This window comes from Triturus cristatus, chromosome 4_2 (assembly GCF_964204655.1).
Source record: "Triturus cristatus chromosome 4_2, aTriCri1.1, whole genome shotgun sequence".
Classification (NCBI taxonomy): domain Eukaryota; kingdom Metazoa; phylum Chordata; class Amphibia; order Caudata; family Salamandridae; genus Triturus; species Triturus cristatus.
In genome coordinates this window covers 642,213,167-642,236,132 of record NC_140586.1, presented here as the reverse complement: position 1 = coordinate 642,236,132, position 22,966 = coordinate 642,213,167, and positions in this window count along the sequence as shown.

Sequence of the window (22,966 nt, the reverse complement as noted above, 5' to 3'; positions counted from 1 at the left end):
AAACCTAAGCAATAGCTACCTATGGTTGAAACATGTAGACCTATTATATATTTTTCTCACTCCTTTTGTTTATCATCAGATACCATAGGTCAATTTAACCTTTGTTGGCATCTTCACTATTTTTTAACTATTGTCCATATTACCCTGGAATAAAATTATTTTAATTGGGTTAAATTTGGCCAATTTTTATCTAAATTCACTATTCACCTTCATCCCCAAACAAACCAGCTCCACTGTAGTCAGGTGTCGCAGCACACCCGGATGGCACTCGGCTATCTGGGTGGGACCTCGATGATGAAGCATGTCACCAACCAGGTTGGTGAGTGAGAGGTCTTCTTAAGAAATATTTTTTCTGCTCCACGTGCAAACACCCTTAGACAGTTTTCTGTCAACTGGGAGTACTCTCTATCTTTGTTTGAAAGTCTATTATTTGGGTAGGCAACTACCCACCTCAAGGAAGAATCTCAATTCTTGTCAGGGGGAACCCTCCAAGCCACTAAATTAACCTGAGCTCAAAACCCTTGTAGCTATGTAATCTTTTTATTCAGTACCAAAACTGTAACAAAGCCAAAATACAAAATACTAAATTAGGAAACTGTAATAAATCAAATGACACCAAAATGGCAAAAATCCAACAAGGGGAACCAGAGACAATATTGTATTTACAGTTCTAAGTAGAAATAGTGCAAAAAGCACAAAGAGACAATGTTAGCCAATTGAGCCGTCAACCAGGACTTAGGTTCAATTTAAGGCTGACTGCAATGGAGAGTGGGTTGGATAAATCAACCAGATTCAACCTGGTCAAAGACTTTACCTTCTGACTTAGTCTTTGAAGTCCTGATCCACCATACGAGTACACTGATAAAGTCCCCAAATACATCAGGGGAGGCAGTTAGAGACTCACACTGTGTCAGAATCCAACCGCAGAGTCCAATCCACGTCCAGTTGCCATTGGTCAGCTAGATACCGCCAGGATAAGCCCTCTTGCAGCTTGATGTATCTCTGTAGCCGTATAGGTGGTCAACTGAACCTTGGAGTCCACTTCATTGTCCTGGGTACCAGTGGGAGCTGGTCCAGTCCTTCAAGGCTCCTCTTAGGTTACAGACAGCAATTTGTGTCCTCTTCTGATCTTCAGGAGGTCCAGAAAGTGTTCTGAAGTGGGTGCCCGGAGGTGCCACATTAATGTCTGGAACAAGCTAGGCGGTCTGGGGACTTGGACATGCCATGACCAATGAGGTAAACGTTCCCCGGGCCAACCCTACCCACTTTTTCAGTAGTTCCTGTTTGCCATACAGCAGTTAGGCCCAAAATGCCGTGTTCAGAGCATTTTCAAGATGGAGAAAGTCTTCGGCCACACTCAACTTGGAGTCTGTGGGCTGGTCTTGTATGTGAGAAGTGTAGTATGGTAATCCTAGTTTCCTCCCATATCTAACACTAAACTCCTGTTTGAGGCAGGCACTGTACCCACCCCAAACCCAGAGACAGACATCTGGTAGAACTAAGGCAGGGTCCTCCAGCAACAAGACAGCAGATACACAAGAACTGTCTCAGCATCCTGTTAGTTTCCTTTCAAGTAAGCCCCGAGTGTTACATGTGGTTCAGCAGACCTGTCAAGCATAATTTTACTCTGTTGTATCAAAAAGGATGCCACAGCCCACACCCTGCATATTCTGTAGAGTTCGGAGTAGTCATCTCCACCCATTCAGGTCAGCCTATTGTTTGCACCGGGGAGGCATTTCACAACAATGAAGGCTGAGGCCTCCCTGAGGGCTATGATAATTAGCCTTCAGACAGCTCAGGCAGGTAAAAGGTGACTTTGTGAGAGTCCATTTTCGTTACTAGTTATCAAAAATCTGACTACACCATTGAATTAGATTTTTAATAACCATTAAAAATGGTTGTGTCATTATTTGTCTGGCTTGTCCCATTTCCTGAGATACATATTTTTTGTACTCGGGTTTTCTGCATAGGGCAGTTAGGTCTGTCACAGTGAAAATTGCTTTTTGGGCCTTGTCACTATAGGGACATGGAATCTTTAATTTATTTTCCACATGTTTTCTACTAGTTGTGTACAAAGCACCCTGCCTTATGGGATTCAAAGTCTAAATAGGAGTGACTTATGAATATGTAAATGGAAGGCTTTTACCTGTCAACAAGGGTTATTTTAACAGGTTGATTGCAAGTTTACATGGCAACAATTAGGCTACACATTGTAAGCCTGAAGCTATGTTTGTACTGCCACTATAGTGGATGTCAAAACAGATGTTGGAGTCCACAAGTGGAATTTAACGTCAAGGTCATATGTGCAATTTTTAAACCACATATTAGGGACTTACGGGCAAGTTAAATTTGTTAATCAGGCATAAGCCAATTTCACCATGGTTAAAGGGGAGCACAGACACATGACTACTGGTTAGCAGGGGTTAAAGTGCACAGAGTTCTAAAAGCAGCAAAAATATAGGGTGCAGCAAAAGGTGAAACATCTTGGGTGACCACGCAGAAAAGGCAGATTTCATAAACCTGGCATTTTGCAGCACCTGTGGCAAGGCCCTATCTATGTTTTTTTTTACAAATCAAGCACTGAGTGAAAAAGGGAAAGAATGGCTTGAATCATGGGGTTAGAACAGGTGAGTTTTTGAGTCTTGACCTGACCTGCATCAGTGAATAGGACTCATGTATTTGCCTGGCCAGATTGTTTGTGAGGGCTGTCACTGAGAGATGCTGGTCACTTCTCTGTTTGAATGTGGTTGGGTGATTGACCAGTTGATGCTATTTGGCTGAACATTAATTGCATAAGGGCATATATTAGATTTCTTTCTTTGGTCTACTGTAGCCCACCATTGTCTCTTTATTTTCATGTAAATTTCCATTATCTATTGTAATGAAGTTGCATTGATGTTAACCAGAGCAAATATTTTCAGTGTGATTCTGCCACAATAAAAATTGACCTTCACTAATTGAGCACTCCCCATACAGGTTAAATGGGGAATTTGCAGTAATTGTATAAAAAAACAATTGATTGACAAAAGGCTGAACAATGTCAAAAATTCACCCCAGTATAGAAATCTGGGTCTAAATCCATACGTTTTTGCTCCCCATGCCATTCCAGTTTAAATCCACCCATATGCAGATCAGTCTTGACCCTGCTCCCCATGGGAACAGTCCAGCCCGAACTGCAGGCCATGTCCTCCCCGGACCAGAAACAAGCATCTTGGGACCGGTTTAATGGTATCACCCCCTATTTACCAGGCTAGCTTGACTCCAGTGGCATGGAGAGCTCAGGGCCCACGTTTGGGTATACCCATCTCCCCCTGGATGACAAATGCAAAAAGAACAATTGATGGACAGAATGCTGAACAATGTGAAGCATTCACCCCAGTAGAGAGATCTTGGCCTACATTCATCGTTCTGTTACCCCCCTTGCCATTTCTCAATAACTGGGCACCAACAATAGGTGGAGTCCAAAGGCTTTACACTCATGGAGTACAAGCCTTGATGGTAACTCATTCAATCACTGTGGATCTTATTCATAGGTAAACATGTACTTTTGTGTAAGTTTTACAATTGTTTGCTATTAACAAAAAGGGATTTACGAGTAGTATCTTTTTGAGTGTGGAGACTCAACACATAAAAAGATATACCAATTCTATCCTATAAGCAAATATTAGGGTATCTAGAGCCCAAGCTGGTCAGGGATCCTCCAATTCCCCAAACAAGAGTGACCACAACTGCCACATGTTTCTAATTGACGGTAGGTCCCTCCCCGAACACAAGCTAGTGATATATACCTTTCTTGAGGACTATCAGCCAGAGGCATTATTCCTCACATAAACCTGGATTAGAGATGACTGCTAGATGTGATTGTCTAAATAAAGTTGGTGGTGGAGTTGCTATGATTTTTAAAGAGCATCTTGAAGTGAACTTCACCCCCAGTATGATCCATGGGTGTGAAAGTCTCTCATTTATGATTGCACTTTCCCCTAACTACAGGTTTTCCGGGCTTCTTGTTTATCACCCTCCAGGGCCAGCTGCCCAGTCTCTCATGCTCTGCCCGATATATTGGCCAAACAAAGCCTTCAGAGAGCTAATTTCACTTTGTTGGGTGACTTAAATCTGCACATTGATGACAAAGACTGTGAATGTGCATTACATGTCATACCTGATCTCTCTGCCATGCAACTTTCCCACTTGGTTACATCCCCTACCCATAAAAAGGACATCTTCTCCATCCAATGTTTACTAATATCTCCTGCATGACAGTGAAAGCCCTTCTTCCTGTATGCTGGTCGTATCATTTTATTGACCCTTTGTTTCTCTCAATAGTAGGAAATAAAACTCCCATAGATGTGCAGCCGAGGCTTATTCGGCAATGATCTAAACTAAACATGTTCTCCATAAGTGCCCAAGGGTATGCCCTGAAGTGGGTCCTTTCTTCACCGTGTCACTGGATTCAGGCTAGCAAGGCTGATGCAGGGTGAAATGCCAAAAATGGTCCCAGGATGCTTGTTTCCGGTCCAGGGAGGATCTGGCCTGACAGTTCGGGCTGGACTTTTGCCATGAGGTACAGGGTCAAGACTGATTTACATATGGCTGGGTCCTAACTGGGGTGGCATAGTGAGCAAAACAACGATGGATTAAACCCAGATCTGTGACTGGGGGTGAGTGGTTGAAAAGTTTCAGCACTCCGTCCATCTTGTTTTTGCTAAACTAGACATAGCCAGCTGGGAAAATGCTTAATGTAACTCTTCTCCTGCCTGACTCAGTGATGTATCCAAAATGCATACAATGTTTAATGAGAGGTAACAGACTCACTAGATGAATTAATACCCATGAGACTGAGTAAGAGCGCAGGGCCGCAGGCACAGGCCTGGTGGTTTTCAACAGAACTAGTTGAACTAAAAAACAGAATGTCAAAAAAAGGAAAAGAAATGAAGGGTATGTTCTGATGAAGTGAGCAAACATATCTACAAAAAAGCATTAAAAAAGTATCACTATGCCATAAGGAAAGCTCGGATCAATATTATCAGCTCTAGGATTGAAAGTTCACCCAATTCCTCAAAGGAACTTTACAAAACTGTTAATTCCTTTTTGAAACCAGCCAGCATGGGCTTACAAAATTGTTAATTCCTTTTTGAAACCAGCCAGCATGGGCTCAGGCCCTCTACCCTCTGTGTCATGATTTAAATGTACCTAGTTACTTTCTTGGGAAAGCGAGTATTTATGACACGTTCGCCGGGGTGTCAGAGCACAAGGATTCAACCAAAGACAAGGCTCCAGCTAACCCATCAACGGGAGAACTATCCTAATTTCTGCGGCTCAGCAAGGAAGACATCATGAATATGGCACAAAATGTGAAATCAAGCTCCTCACTGGACCCAGCACTGCTCAAAATTTTATTGAAAGGACAGGATGCTATCTTCCCAGTACGTACTGATATTAACTATCTATCACTGGACAGTGGCACGCTATTATCAGACCCCTGTTAAAGAAACCATCTTTGGACACTGCATTACCTGAAAGTTATAGGCCCATCTCCCTTCTCCATGGTGTTAGCCATATCCTGGAAATATCTATTAATAATCATCTCTCAGGATTCTTAGAATCTCACACTATCCTGTACCCTACCCAAACTAATTTCCGGCATGGGTCCAGTACGAAACAGCATTGCTTGCTTCCATTGTGGAGCTGCAAAGGGTCCTCGGACAAGGTGGATCAGCTGCAGTCATTTTGCTCGACCTGAGTGCAGCATTCAACACGGCCTCTTATCCAATTTAACTGTGTAGATTGGAAGAGGATGGGATTACAGGGAGTCCTCTAAAATGGATCGCCTCCATTTAAATTTACAGACGTGAGCGAAGGGCCGTTTCTTTCAACCACCCTTCACCTAAAATGGGGAGTCCCACAGCGATCTTCACCGAGCCCCACTCTTTTTCATCTTTATGTCCGTTCACTGTCAGATATCATCTGCTCGTTGGGTTTTGCTATGGTGTCATATGCGTCCGACACCCAGATTATTGTCTCTATCACTCTCGACACAGAAATAATATTGCCGCAACTTAACTCTTGCTGAAGTAAGTTGCTGGGCAGATGGCTGCCAGCTGCCTGAAGTTAAATGGTGGCAAAACATAGGTTCTGGTAGTTGGCAGCAATCTATTGCTATAGAATCATCTCAGATGGCCTGCCTCCCTGGGAGACCCACCATATCCCAAGTCAGAAGTAAAAAGCTTGGGTGCTATGCTGGACAGCAAAATCACCATGGGAGCTCAGGCTAGAAAGCTGTTGTCCAGCTGTTTTAGCCTTTTAAGAGCCCTCAGGAAGATGCTCAGTTGCAGGCCAGGGTCAGTTTCTCCATTAGTGCTATGGGGCTGCGCCTCTCTGAAATTCGTACACATTTACATAAAAACATATTAAATAGATCGATTTATTTAGAGATACAATTGTATCTCTAAATAAATTGATGTATTTAAGTCTGGACTGGGCTGTCTGATTCAGGCTGCCTGCCTGCCTCGCTCTAATGCAGGAGACATGAGTCAGTCAGTAAATCAACTTTCAAACTGTGACGCAGTACGCAGGGTTTTCTTTTGTAAAACCCTTCAGTGCCATTGTGGTCTATGGTTGTTTGCACTCTGTAGGCCAGTGACGCAATCAGTATCACGGTTTTGGGCCTCAGAGACTTCATCCCTGTGTTATTTCAGACTTGCGTCATTCACAGGAAAAAGATCCCACCCTTTCTTCATAGGTGAGAGTGGATGCAAGCACGTCTGATCTGGCGCCTTGTTCTCGGTAATGGTAAGTGCTTGCATGTTAATGTTGTGTTATGTATATTGTGCTAAGACCCCTCATCATGCTAACCTCTCCCACTGTGACACCCCAGGCCCTGACTGCAAGTAGCTGGCCCCGTTGAAAGTGTAGCTATAGCATTTGTACCCCCGTGAAATGGATCCAAATAATAAGCAGGGTTTTGTTCCTTTGTGAAGTTGATCCAAATATTCGAGTCAAGCAAGGCGAGAAATATCTGCTTACAGTGGACAGTTCTCTGATATATGATATTAAAACAGGCCTTGGCTTCATGCCCTTAAGTTCACACTGATGCCAAAAACATGGACTGACTTGCAAACAATGAATGGTAAAAATATTGAGGCAATGCTTTTCAGTGATTTAGGTTCTGCCTTATTTCTCATACTTTACTTAATCTTGCATGTCCCAAGAGTTAGCTATTTTATAATGTTGCTGTTTATCTGTATTTTTTTCTGTGCATACTTTGAGGCGTGAGCCATGCCAGGTGTTCATGAGGGGCTTTGCTTGAGCGCGCAGGCGCTAAGGCTGAAGCCAAAAAATGCGTGTCAGTGTGTTGGCCTCTTTGCAGAGCACACAGAACAATGTTTATGTATTCCATTTGCAACTGAAATTCTGTCGATCTGTGTGTGAAGGGGAAACATAGATGTCAAAATATTTGCAAGGCAAAAGTAAGAGAAAATAAAGTGCTTAAATTTGAGGGAGTGCAGTGTGTGCTTGTGGGCAGTGAAGTGACAGAGATGAAAGGAAGTGCATTCGGGGAAGAGTGAAAAGAGGATATTGAAGAGGAAAGAGAGGTGGTTGGAAATGTGCAGATGGACAAGCTATGCAGAGAAAAAGCGGATACATATCTAACATAAAGCACACATAACTGAAGGCCAAAACTCTTTCCACAGGCCTCAATGCTTTCTAATTCACAGACTCACTATTTCAGAATTGAAACATTTCCAATGTGAATTATTTATAACAAATCATTGTTTTTACTCATTTATCTTAAACAGCTAACACCTATTGACAAAGCTAATCGTAGTGAAAGGTTTTAGGTGTAGGTCAGTTGTTGTGTCATTTATCTGGATACAATTACATCTCAGAGAGAAACCAAAATACTGGTAGGTTGGCACACTATGGGATCACAGAAATGAATTTGACATGTTCCTTTATAGAGAGATTCTACTTTTTTCATCCCACTTAAAGACCTGTCTGCACATATTTCTATACGATTGGTTGTAGCCACAGCTGTGGGCACTTCCCAAAGCCTGGTGGTTAGAGCGTTTTTTTCCAAAGTTAATGCTGCATGCAGTGCAAGACAGTGGGCAAGCATACATTTTAAAGGGCTAAAGTTGTCACACTGTACAATTTACAAATTACATTAACTGCTGAACATGTTAATGCAGTAAGATATGGGTCAGTTTTTAGTGTGCTTAATATTTTAAGACTATACTTTCCCACTGCTTTATAAGCCTTGCTTTATTGCTACATTCATTTGCTTTGGAATGTACAATTTGGCAATATTTTTTTCCATTTCTTTCTTGGGAGAGGAACCTAGCCTGGACCCCAGGTTTTTACATTAAACTTGTTCACGTTGCTCGCTATATAAACGTCATGCTCAGCGTTACCGCCTCACCACTTTCAAATGTCACCAGCTGCCACTGCTTAGTTGGCAAACAGTATCTGCTCGGAGAGTGGTCATTCAAGACCTAGTACTATTCCACTTTGATAATGGGAATTCCCAATATTTTGTCAGTCCAGTTATTAAAACGTTTCAGGTAATCTGAAATGCAACAGCTTAAATCCTTTTGGGTATTCCTAAATATCAGGCTGCCTTTCCTACACTAGCCACATTACACTGGATACCGATACATAAGAGGATCCAGTTTGAAGCTCTTTGTGTGGTCCACTGAGCGAGGTACATGAAGGGACCACGTATCCCTCAACATCTGGTCTGCCCATAACACCCCACCTGAGGGCTAAGAAGATCGTGTAACCTGAGTCTACTTTCCATTCCTAGGATAAATAAAGTGAGGAGTGGTGGAAATTTGTTTGCATACCTAGCCTCCAAGCAGTGGAAAAACCTTCCCCTAACTCTTGGGGAATGACAACCTACTCAAGATATATATGTTTGCTTAAGATACGTTATAAGCATGGAGGACCTACCAGCGCAGGGAAGCCCGTTGGGTAGCCATGCACTTTATAAAATCTTTGAAGTGAATTGAATCATGTGTGAAGACTCTGCACTTGTAAAGAAATTACTCGTAAATTCCTTTGTGACTAGCAAACAAACGTACCTTTATGAATCACCCCCTTAGTCAATTTTAGTCCAATCTGTGACGCTAGGAGTCTCGATGTGTAGGGTCACTCCTACATTAAAGTATATGTCAGTGATATTTAGTATTCACAATGACTCCAAGCAATACTCCTAAACATTCATGACTGTCATGCACCAATGTGCAAAACTTCATTATGCAGTATTTCCACCAAAGGGGAGTACTCCATATTAGCCAATAATACATACATGTGAATTAACAGATTATACTTCTCCACAGGTACAATATTTCCTCTGTGGGTGGTGAAACATCTTCACCTACATCCTTCCCCATTCAATTGGGTAGTGGGAGGAGTTGCCACTAGGTTGCTATCATGTAAATGGGCTGTGACTACCATCAAACTTGTGAAAAATTCTTTGATGTTCACTCCAATTTTATTTGAGATTTGGATTCTCACTCCAATTAACTGCCTGGAACATCTACACATTCCAGCAAGAGCTCTTACATTTATTGATGGAAAAATCCGTCATACTAGTGCATTGTCTTAATTCATTGATTACATTTACGAGACAAACATTTCACCTACCCTGATTCTGTAAATCAAAGTTTTTACAAAGATACTTTTAGCACACAGGTAGGTTTTTGTGCTTTTACCAGGCATGCCTTTACCGCACATGGTAACACAGTAAGGAATTGGGTTACTGGTCAAGTGGGGATGAAACCCTACTCAAACAGTAAGCACAATCCTTGTCTGGGTGAAGTTATACGCAAACCCCAAATTAACTTGTGTTTGACCCTCTGATAGCTTGGTACAGAGCAGTCAGGCTGAACTGATAGGCAATGAATAAAGTATTTTTGTAGTACTTCAAACAGTAATAAAGTGAAAACATAGCAGAAGAAAAATCCCACACCAATTTTGGAAAATAAATAGGGTAACATTTAATCAATAATTTGACACCAAAATGGCAAAAATCCAATTTGTAGAACCGGAGCTATGCAGTTTTAAAGATTTAAGGGAACATAGCACCAAAAAGCCCAAAGTGCCAACAGTGGCAAACTGGTTGTGCGAGACTGGGTGAAAGTAACACGTTTAGGCTGACCACGATGGAGCGCGGGCTATATACAGGGATCAGGTTAGTCCTGCTGAAAGAGTTCAGTGCAAAGAGTTCGGTTCGTAGGAAGGGGCTAGGAGGAGCAGGGAGAGAGTCGTGGCTAGCCATTGAAGTAGCACATAGAGCAGGCTGGGTGTCACAGATAGCCATCAAAGTTCCTGTCGGCATCGCAGATGGTCCTTGCTGGCAATTTGCATTGGTGGTTCCCAAGAGAAGTCGATCCTGTAGTTCACTGGAACTTCATGTTGGTGGTTGCCGAATGCAGCAAGGTTTTGGCACCAAAATGACAGTTTATGGTCAAGTAGAGCTCACAGACATCAGGGGAGTTCAACTGAGGCCACACCAAGGGTCCAAAACTGGAGGGGCACCACTTGAGAGCAGCAACTCACGCCAGCAGAGGGCAGCAGGGCTCAGGAAGGTCTAGTTACAGGGCTAGGCAGCAGCTAAGCTGGGCAGTTTTAGGGAGTCTCTGGAGCTTGTTATGTCCCTGTAGCTCAGAAAAGGATGTTAGCTGGCTGACCCTTGGATACACTGCAGCCTGGGATGAAGTGTGCAGGTCCAATCTTACTTCTCAGCAAGCAGAGCTGCTGCTAGCAGAGCAGTAGAGTAGCAGGGGAGTATAGTGGCAGTCCTTCTGACAGCAAAGCAGCACTGCAGTCCTTCTTCTGTAGTATTGACAGGTCAAGGAGTGTACTGAAGAGTTGGTGTCTGAGTTCCAATATGCATACCTGGTGCCTCTTTTGAAGTGGTAGAAGCTTCTAGAGGCTTCCCTTTCAAATGCATAGGTTTCCTGTCTCCCCTGTCCTAGCTTCAGACTAACTACAGGAGGTTTGCAATCCTTTTTGTGAAGGCAGGGCACAGCCTATTCAGGTGGAAGTGGGGCGGTGCCTAGCTCCACCCTCCCATCCTGACAATGATGGCCCATCCAGACACACACCTGTTCCATAAAAGGCAGTTACATCAAGCCGCTTCAATCCGCTGTGATGTATCTCCCGGCTGGTTACCGTTATATTCAAATCCACACCTTCACAACAGAGAACAGAGACGCACTCCCATTCCAGGCATCCTAGATTAGGCAATTTATTGGCAAATCAGGTATGAAATAAATGCAAGGCTTAATGTAACTGCCTTTTTATGGAACATTCGGCTAATGAAATATTGTAATGGCAATCTGGTTATGTGGCATGATATGTTTGGTGACAATATACTTACCGAGTACAGGATGATCAATGAACATTTCACGAGGCGAACTTTCAATACCATAATGCATCAGTGATGGAGGAGTCACTATGACGCTCACATGGGCTCAATTGAAATTATGCTAATGAGAGGTTTGAAAACGGTGCCTGCAAAGATTGTCAACCATTTGGCCCATGATCAAGGACTGTAAGGTTTGAAATGCATTGGGCCCAATTGCATAATATAGGACACCTGGAATGGGAGTGTGTCTCTGTTCTCTGTGGTGGAGGTGTGGATTTGAAAAACAAAAACCAATATATATATATATATATATAGAGAGAGAGAGAGAGAGAGAGAGAGAGAGAGAGAGAGAGAGAGAGAGGTAAGGGTATATATAAATATATATAGGGTTTAGCGGTGCGTAGTAATAAAGGGAGGTAAAGTTAATTTTTTGATTGGGTGGTGGTTACCCTGCGTGGTAATAAAGGCATGTGCGTGGTAAAGGTATGCGTTGTAATTGTCATACATTCAGTAGAATTTAGGTACCATGATCTGCAGGGCGCTTTTGATAATGTTAGAAACTATTCCCAGTCTCTGACTGGAATTGAACCCTCCCTTTCAGCGCGACCTCCCAGGTTGCACTTTTGACCTCTGCACCTCAAGAACAGAGATCTGCTTATCTAGACTGTGAGTACAAAGGAGCTGTCAGCGCGCCTTTGTTCATAATCTGATGGAAGAATGCAGCGATGAAGGAAAATGGGAACGTTTTCTGGTGTCATTGGAAAAAAAGTGCTCCAAACAAAGGAAAGAGACTCGGTGAATGGCCCGGACGTGCAGACTCACATTTACTCGCACAAGGCTCGACGATTACCCGGAATCCGAGGGCCTTCTCACTCATGATCGCTGCTGAACGTGGTTACTGTCGAAATTCGAATCGCCGCCATTATATTTGTTTACAGGTGCACACATCATTATTTCAGTGATCTGGCTCGTGGTTTAAGCCGTGCACATTTCGTTTTTGCTTGAATGTGTGTTTCTGGTTTAATGCTGTTATTCCGGTAAGGCCTCCGCGCCTCCACTCTCCATGCCAGTTTACGAAAGGCAAAGAAATCCTCGGTTACCTTGGACCAGATTCTAGACACTATCAGTGGGTATTGTATTGTTATATTTTAGTTTCAAACGGGCACTATTGAGCTTTAATCAATGATAATCAACAGAAAAAAAAGGTTTCCAAGAATAGTGAGATGGTGGGAAGTGACCTGTTTATGAGAAAAGTTTTTTTTTTGTGAAACAGTCGCGATGACGCCTTCGTTTCTGGATAATGAGGAAGGAAGCCCTCTGTGGTCACAGACCGGCTGCACGTGTCCATCCTGCTGCTTGTTTCATTGTGAGTGTTCACCAGTGCAAGGCATTTGCTCCAACCTCTATAAATTACAACTTTTTCATTACCACTTCGTCCCTCTTCCTCCTCCTGCTCCTAATCCTTGAGGCTGGCCCACTCTGAAGACAAACCCATGCAGGTCCTACTAAAAAAAACACTTTTTTAAACTTCTTTCTATCAGAAGGAGTAAGAGGGCGGATCCTCTAAGTGTACTTCCTATTTTCCTTTCCTCTTATGGAGCCAGGCACCTGTGTGTGCAGTGCTTAATTTGTAAAAGAATGAGTGCTGGTGCCGAAAGTTTAGCTCCTCAGCCGACAGCCGGGCTATTGATTGTCGGGATTGCACAATACCAAGGTTGTGTAGCCTTGATTCCAACTCATGCCTCCTCCACCCCCCACCAGGCATGCTTTCTTTATCACTCCTTTTCCATCTTTCTCTTCCTTCTTTTCCTCCCTTTTTTGTAGTTTTTTCTTTTAACCTGTGTAAAAGATATGTGCCGACCCCCAAAGTGCCAATGGGCCCCAACTGCAACCACCGGCTGAAACTCAGCAGTGTGTGTGTGGTTGCAATTGCCCTATGCAGTGAAAAAACTGGGGTGTCTCTCAGAGGGGCGTGGTCAGTGTAATTAAGGGTGTGGCTTAAAAACACGTAAGCTAACAAATTTGTGCTCAGCATAGTGTGCCGCCTGACTTGTATTTTGATGTTTCTGTCATTGCTTACAGATATATGATACAACAAGTCAGAACTATTGGCTTTGTCAACGGTTGTTAGTTGCATAAAATAAATAAGTAGCAACTATGGCTTGTATATAATATTGAAATAGCTTCAACTTAAAGCCCTGATGACACCACAACAATGTTGCTAAGCAGCAACTATGGCTTGTATATAATATTGAAATAGCTTCAACTTAAAGCCCTGGTGACACCACAACAATGTTGCTGCTCCTGAGTTTCAAAAAGGGAAGGGAAATCCAGAGAGAAAATGACTCTCTTTAAAGGATTTTCCTTCCCCTACAATGCCCACCTGGTATGACGTCATGCCATAATTTCTCCACTAGTGAGAAGTGAGCATTGTGAGCACGTGCACAACGATGTGCCTGCTGTCACTGCAGTCCGGAAAATCACGGACCGCCTGTGCCAGGGCACAAAACAGAGCCCGATAGAGACCCGTATCGAGGACCCCTTTAAAAAACTGCTGGTGCTGAGCACCGGTGAAACCAGGCCCTCTTAAAGCCCTGGCCCTATGTAAGTGTAATGTATGGTCTACTTTTAATCTTTTGCTTGTTCTTCTCCACTTAGGAGGTCCTGAAGCAGGACTCTTTGCACATGCGCTTTCAAAGAGGACACGGCTGTGCAGCCAGTCCTTGAAACAACTAAAATGGACTATAGAAGTAAGTCGATCTGGCTGTGTGGGGGTATCCTGTTATCTGCCAGTAGCGTCACCTCCGACAGGGGTATGCACCAATGCTCCTTTTCTTTCCCTTCAGAGAGTTGGGATTGTGCCTCTTGTTTTTGGAGACGTACTTGTTTTTTTTTCTCTTGTCAGAGTGCTGTGTCTGGTTCAGATACATCAATCGTCATCTTCCACAACACCCTATTTATTCATCAGTCGTTGATAACAAACTTGGCAACAAGTGCGCAAGCTATCCCATTGACCTTTTACCAGTGAAGGAAAAAGGTCACGTTAGTCAAATATTTACAGTAAATACCTACATTTACTCCACCTGTCTTCATTGCCTTCTCCTCTCCCCTGTTGCCAATCAGATCCTGGGTTAAAGAAAAAAGGACAAAAACAGGTTAGTAGCCCCTCCAGGCCTCCCCCGTTTGCAAAGGAACAAGGGGACCCATTTGGGTCCCCAGTCGTCGTAGTCGTCGTCTTCATCTGATCCGTTCAGTGCTGCGTAGTCATGCAGGAGGCTGTGGATCATCTTATGGCACGCCAGGGTCGATGTCTCCTTCTTCCCTACTACGAGGCAGTTTCTGGAAAACAGAAGAACATCTTTAAAACAGCACAGGAGCCTCCAGCAGTTCTGGAGGTCACTCAGCGTGTGTCCCTGGGAACAAACCATACCTCACAGAGTCCGCAGTGATGCAGGGCGTAGGTATCCAGGCCCTAAGCTCTGTGCCTAGGGCCTTCAGCATGTCCTGTGAAGTACTGCTGTACTCAAGGGAAGGAGGAGAATAGAAGCATGTGATGCTTTGCTGTGTGGCCATCAGGAAAGGTAGAAGGTGTTCCTGTGGTGATGTCACTTCCGCCAATATCCTGAAACTGGAAGTCAAGGTGGGAAATACAGACATGCGGTGTAGTGTACTTGCTGTCTTATGAAATCTCACGAGAAGTTAATACAAGTGTTCCTCTGCTGTCACCTGATTGGTACATGCCTGGCTATTTGAATGAGTTATGACACTCCTCAATGAAGCACTCATTCAACCACCACCATAGCATAAACAGAGCTTTTTATACTCTCAAAAGAATCACCGCGGGCACTGTTGGTTCCCTTCCCCTCAGAAAGCTGCCATTGTGCCTGAGTCAAAGAACCCCCTCCTCTGTAGTTTAGGTTAATGCCAAAATATATAGAAAAGCCAATTTTTTAATCCTCATCAACAATACTGGCACCCGTTTCCCTAATCTGCACAAAACTTGGAGAGAAAAAGGTATTGGTGGATATCAAAGATACATACTGCCAAATCTGAAATGATTCAAACATAATAGGAGGGTCCAATTGACATCGCACGGATGTTGTTTTATTCCTTTCTATTTCTCATGATTTTTTCTCAACGGACATTAGCCAACATTTATGGTTTTCTTGCTCTTTATTATTTACGAATTGTATGCTGAAAAAACATAACATAGACGTATTTGAAAATGATTGTGTTAGGTGTTTTTTGTGTTCTGTTATGAAATCACGAAGGCAGATATGAGCGTGTTGAATATATATATATTTTGCATTACACCAATCGACTTTGAGTGTCAGCACACCACACACTTTTTGACTACGCTTTTTCTGGGATTGAGGGTTTCACCCACTTACTCATGGGTCGCCATGCGACACCACAGACTCATAAGCTTACAGATCGGGTCATTATAAGGTATACTAGGACCAGGGGCCCTCTTTACTCTTGAACTGTTTGAAGGGATGCTCAAGTATTCTTCTAAATGATTGCACAATTTCTAAAACATTACGTATTCTGCGGATTGAGTGTTCTCCCCTCAATCTCAGGACATCACATAGGTCATACACTAATAATATTTTATTATAGAACTTTGTAGAATCATCCTCTTTCTAGTGACAGATCCTACTGCTCAAATCACATATTAAGGGGCAGACTTACAAGAAAGGGACTCAGTGCCGAAAGCATTTGGCTACGCCGCACTTTCAAAGCGCAGGGATGCGACATATTTACAACAATATGTCACATCTCTGTGCCTCCCCCTGCGCTGACGCACAAACTGCTGCCATGCGCTGGCTCAGGCACCCTTGCACCATGGTGCAAGGAGGCCTGCGTCGTGGGGAGATTGTTTTTATGCAGGAAGGGGCACCTTCCTGCACAAAACAATCACTACAGGCATTTTCCTCTTTCAATGCATGCTGTAGAATGCAGCTCTTATTGAAAGAAGAAAAAACGTGGAGAAATGAAAACATTACGAGGAGAAATGAAAACATTTCTCCTCGTTGTGCCTCCCTACGCCTCCTCTGGGGAGGCGTAGCATTCACACGCATTTCCAGATTTACGATTCCTCGTAAATCTGGAAATGTGTCTGGTTCCATGGGTATTGCGTGGGAACACCCACAGCAACACCCATGGAACGCCCCTTTCACGCAAAATGCTGCGTGGAAAGGGGCCATATTTACAAGGACAGGAAAAGCCACTCAGGGTGGAGCAGTAAAATACGCAACCAGTAATTCACAAAAAGTGACGTACCAGTGGCGCAGGGGGTTTGTAAACCTGCCCCGTATTGTACATTACACTTCCTGCTAAGCACAGGACCTAATCTGTCTCGCGTTCTAAGCTCTGTAAATAACGCAACAAATATCATGTAAAAAGAAAACATATGCATAATGGCACACTAATGTATTTTCAAGTACGCTGTAGCATAAACAGACAAAAATGATTCGATTACCCACAGTCAAAATTCATTTTTTTAAAGTAAATTGTCAAAAGAACATTTCCCACCGCACTACTACAATATATTATTGCATTAATCAAAGTTTAGAAAATGCCAGTCTTCTAATCTAGGTTGTCCTTTCATTGTCATAATTTATTTAGTTTTGATATGAATTTTTATGATTGTTACTTATTTAACAGTTATTACTGTATTTTCACCCTTTCCTGATTTTGTTTGGGAACATTATCTAACCGTTCACTATGTGGCTCAAAATCAATTCAAGAAAGATGATTACAAGAAAAGAGAGGAAAATATCCTTACTCAAATTAGTGTAATTATTGTATTTTGGTTAAATGTATACTAATCTTATAGGTTAGGTGATATACGTTTCCTGGAAACAATTGATTTTGTTTGACTGGGATTTCTTGATACCCAAGTCCCCATTACCTCTTTAGTATTTATCGAGAGAAGGGTTTCTGCCTAAGGCTTGTTTTACGTTTCAAACAAGATATTTTAAACCTCTGAAACAATACAAGAGAATACTTAACTCACTTTTTTCAGATGAAGATTTTCATAAACCTGACATGGGCTACCATTATTGAGTTTTCAAAATTAGATGGTGGAGTTAAAAAACATATAGTGATAAGCTCCTTTACAGGAAGTGGCTGCGAATACCAGCATACAAGCAAAAAACAGTTAATTAAAGCACAAATTTAAGACTTCCAAAAGATAATAATGTCTTTGCAGAGATGGTTCAATGAGACCAGGTTCAGTTGGTGGGTACAGATTTACGAAAGGTCTTTTAGGAAGTGCTGTTTGACATTCCTTTTATATGTGGAGATCAATGTGGCCTGTCCTATTTATGTTCGAATAGCATTCCAGATCCTGGAAGTATTTCTACAATATGGGTTTTTAAGGGTGGAAGTCCTACTGAACATAGGAGGGCCCACCTTGAGCGGAACCTGTCTTCTTAATGATCTGTTTCTACCAGAAAGCTGAGGTTTTTCTAAAAAGGATTTAGGTTTCTTAAAGTGAATCGTCTTAAATACAGAGTGACGAGCCATTGAAATCCAATCGAGTGATGAAGGGACTGGCAAGATATGCTGGGATCTTTTTCTACTGAACACCAGAAGTGTTGCAAAATGGAAGACCGCTTTGAGAGGAGCTAAGTGAGTTTTTGGCAATTCATTCTGGAGTGAGTTTCGTAAAATCCCTCTCCATTTGATGGCCAGCTTAAGATCATGGTTTGAGAGGGAAGGTTTTAAGCTATGAAGAAGTTTTAGCGGCAATCTGGCATTCTTGGCCATCTCTGCATATCAAGGTGGAGCAGTTTATCGAGTTTATCTGAGGCACTCATTTTTAATCCAAGGCCCATGTGCCTGAGTTTAGCAGACTACTCAAGTGTAGGTTCCAGTCCCTTGTGGAGAGAAAGGGAAATTTAGACTTCTATGGGTTATATTTTAAATTCATGTTTGTCCTCTAGTTTTACTATACCATGAAAGACATGGTCTGAAGGGTGTTGCATCATTTAATTTTAATAAGTAGATGGGGCTCATCAGGTCGTTGTAGAAAGAGATACCACACTGTGGTGCTGAAGTACTACCACAAAGACAATTAATGTTGCAACAAAGAAAATTAAGGTGGATGTATTTATCCTAGTAAAGAAAAAACACAGTAAAACATATAAGAGCACAGGTTCAGCACACTAGGAATCTTGAATCCTCTAGCATTCATAACGGAAAATCTAAAATTGAATCAATCCTGACCAATCCAGACGTACTTGACACATCAGAACTATGCCACACATCTCCCCTTAAATAATATAGTTAAAAAAAATACAATTATTGAGCATGCAATAAAACAAACAAAATCACCCAGAGAAGGAACAGAAATATAAAAAGAAAAACACCCTGCAAAACGTGAAAATAAAGCTTCACTTCTGCAATTTAAAGGTATTCTTTTGCATTGCAATGTAAAAGAACACAAGAGCCTTTTACATCAAACAATCTATCCTGACCATGATCATTCTGCACCTCTGTCCGGAGAACTAATGAGGTGCTACCCGCTGAAAGGCATTTTGATGCCTCATCAGGGGTAGTAAGCGCTATATAAATACAATTACAATACACCAGAGAAGGGATCCACTGTTAGCACACAAGCTACTTTTTAGGAATCTGTCAGTCTTTTTTTTATGACATAGCAACTAGGTTAAGGCAAACCCAGCCCATGGTATACCCATAATTTCAAACTCATAATAAAGAATCCATGCTAACTTGAAGCTAAATGGCACAACAAATAAGGACCTCATGAAAAGAGATCTATAAACATCCCCTTTGGATTAACCATAAAGATACTGAAGAGGCAAACTCTTAATTCTGGGGACAAGAATTGAGTCTGCTTCCAGTCTTCACAACTATTTAAGCACTTAATTTCTTTATCATCCCTAAAGGAAATACTAATGTTAACAACTCTCAGTTTTAGCTTGATAAAAATTGTAATTTAATTCAAGTCACAACCATTAAGCTTTGTCTTTGTGACTTCTGGAACGAGTGTTTGTGCAGATTTAAAACTTGTACCCCTACTAACTCAACACAGAGTTGTATTTACCATTAAAGATTAAAACCTCTTGGAAAGTCTCAAACCTATGGACTGCATCTGATATGCACCCCAAAAGCCTGTCTACTAGCTTAGTTCTCTGATACATTTGCATCTAGCAAGCTTAATATTGTAAATTCACTATTAGTAGAGGGACAAGTACTGTCCTTCTGAAAATGTAATCACTGTGTCTCTTCTAAGAAAATAATAGGGTAAGAAATTAATGAGAATAACAGCTACAGAACCAATGTAGGGCTATTCTTTTTGTACCTTTTTAATCAAATTCGGTCATTCCAATTTTTGTCTTCACACGTTAAAAACATCCAATAAATCTCGCAGCTGTGTGTGGTGGGGGCGGCGGGTGTGAGATAAATTAGTGGGAGGAGGGTTGAGTGCTCAAGGTCCCTAGTGGTGAAGAGGGGTTGTAAAGGCTGCAACACATGATTGTGATGGGCATAAGATATCAACTCGCAGTTGGAGATTTGTTTTAACATGTTCTACAACAGCAGAATACAGTCTGCAATCATGTGTGCTTGTGCGGTTATGCCCCATGCAGTGAAAAGTATAGTTCATATTTTTGGATCCTTGTGTTCACGCACATGACAGCTTTCTTAGGCTTTTCCTGTTCCCTTGCTTACAGGATCTGTTTTCATTTTGGTGAGAAGATGGTGACTCATGGCAAGAAACAGGAAAATAGGCATCACTGTTCTTTTTTTTTTTTTTTTATAATCTTTATATCGGTTTTGATTCAAACCATAAAAGTATACATATAAACATCACAGTTAGAAAGAAAAGCAGATCTGAAATCCTGTGCAATAAATTCATAGTTGATAAAGTGCAAATGGCGCAAGGCAAAGTATAGTCCATATAGTCTCCTGAGATAAATGAGGCAGAGAAACAGCCTCATTGGTCCAAACAGTTTCTCAATTTAACAGACAATTTTAAAAATTCAATTACATGGAGAACACTGTCATTGTGCAAAAGTTGTAAATACATAAGTGCTGGTCTGATCTGGTTAAAATTAAGTTTCTTTAAAAGAGCTACCAGATAGCGTTTGCGCGGGTATTCATAAAATTTACATTAAAATATAAAAAAGGCAGCATATCCTGTGGAGACATTGCGTCGCAGCCACAGGGAGCTGCAGCCTTGTTAAAAATATCTTTTTTAGGTCTAATTAACAGATGATGAAAGATATTTAACCTAAACCTTGTCAGCAAGAACTTCTTGTGGGAACTAAATGAGCCCATCAAATATGGCTCCATTGTCTCGCAGGTTTTTAACATGACGTATTTCCTGATACTAGGTTTCAGGAGCTCCTCTCCCTCTCGTTGAGCCCTTCTCCCCATATAAAAGGCACGCTTAATTGCCTCCACATCCCCTTTTACAATCCCGCTTGGATTTTCAAACAACTCCAGACAACCAAGTCGAGAAAAACAGGATTTCAAATATTTTAACCAGGGGGTGCACCTTGCCTTCTCATGGGACAAAAGGTCTTTCACAATCAAGTGGGTTAGTGGAATGTCCTGATTCAACCACAGTTTTGCCCAACAAGTCAAAGGGCGTAGAGAAAAGATGTCACATAAATATTGTGCCCCCAATTCTTCATGTACTGCCAAGTTAGATGTGCCAATTGGAACACATAGAAGACGCTTCATAAAAGCATTTTCAGCCACGTGTAGCTGTTCGCCAGCCACATAGCCCCATAATTCACTGCCGTAGACAGCAGTTGCCACTGATTTTGCATTATAGAGTTTCATCATGGCATTATTGGGCTTGTTCCCCAATTTTGTTGCAAAGTTAAAAATAGTAGCATTAACCCTTGGCAGTTCCTCTTTCTTTTTGGCCAAGTGGGGGCCCCAACTTAATTTAGTATCAAAAAGGACCCCCAGATACGAGAACGATTTTGTGATGGGGATGAATACATCGTCTAATTTAAATACAAAGTTCCTTTTTGGCTGTAGGCCCACTTGCATAATAAATTATTTAGAATTGTTGACCATTAGGTCTCTGTTTGTCATAAACAATTTAAAAGCATTTAATAAGGCTTGGAGACCCTTCTCGGTTCTAGAGATTAAAACCGCATCATCTGCATATAAAAGAACAGGAATACCCCGCCTACCAACTCTGGGACAGTCAGCCTGTACCTTTTGTAAAACGGTATCTAACTGTTCTCATGCTGGGGGTGGAGTTTAACTTGGACAAAATATCTTGTCCATGGTTTCTTTTCTAGCTTGCACCTATTGTCATTGGTTTTGCATTTATCGTCAGTTTTTATCTTCCTGACTACTCTTTTTCCTCCATTCATGATATGCTCTTTATCCCTTCCACTTTTTGATTACCATTCTCCCTGTGTGGTGCTAAGTATTGTTTTTCACAATTGTTTTATAGGACACATAACTTTGAGGGAAGCAACTAGCAAGGAACATCTCTGGTATACGCTTCAGTTTTTTTGCTTTTTGTGCCACTTATTCTTTCTTGGTGGTGTTATTGTCACAGTTCAAGAATTTTTCCCAGTGTTCATCAATCAAATGGGTCGAGCATAATTTGCTACAAATTTCATGAGTTGCAGCTCTCCTATATAATGTGCAGTCATCTTAGAGAGCAGCTGATGGAGCCAATTGTAGGATCAGAAGCAGGGATTCCCAGGTATTGTCCAGTGCTAACCATACTTCTGCTCCATAGCTAGGGATTGAGTCAATTTTTGCTTGTGCTATAGTTTTTCTAAAATAGTTTTCTTTGTGGTTTCCAGAAGCCCGAGGCAGTAAAGTTATTCCTACGTAAATAAAGATCTGCCTGCACTTTTTCAATTGTTTCTCTCTCCAGGTAGAATTGTTTGACTCTCAGTTTCACAGATCTGGGATCCAGACACCCGCTTGCTTTTCCTTTGCTTGCTTTTCCTTTTTTTTTTATTGTCGCATTGCTTGTTTTATAGTGGCTTCCACATGAGTAAGTAGTTGTTTTAGAATATTTATAGCATGTGCAAGCAGTATTGAGTCATCGGCATAGAGCAGGATAGGACCAAAGATGTTCTAGTTTTTTGGTACATCCATAACAAACTTCTTACATTCGTGCAGTAGGTCTTTTATGTATATATTGAAGGAAAATACAGCCAGAAGGCAATCTTGTTTGATCATAGATTTAATGGTGGAATTATGGGGTCAGCTGTATATTTAAATCATATCTCACGTGCACAGTTGTGTCTGTGTAACATTTCTTGATGAGCAGGCTAAAGTAAGGGTTTAGAGCTGTTTTTCCAGCTTTTCACCATCTAATGTTTCTGTTGATATGGTCATAGGCTGATAAGATATCCAGAAAAGAGTCATACAGGCATTCCTTCTTTTATTTTGTGTATTTCAACACAGCGAGTCACGCTATCCCTGTTTCTCTCAGAACCTACAGAGATCAGCTGGTGAGTGCCCCATGGCTCCTCCTTGAGCTCCACCCTCTTCAACCTCTACATGGCCCCCCTTGCAGCCATCATCAGAAGCCATGGACTTAACATTGCCTCCTATGCTGATGACACCCAACTGATC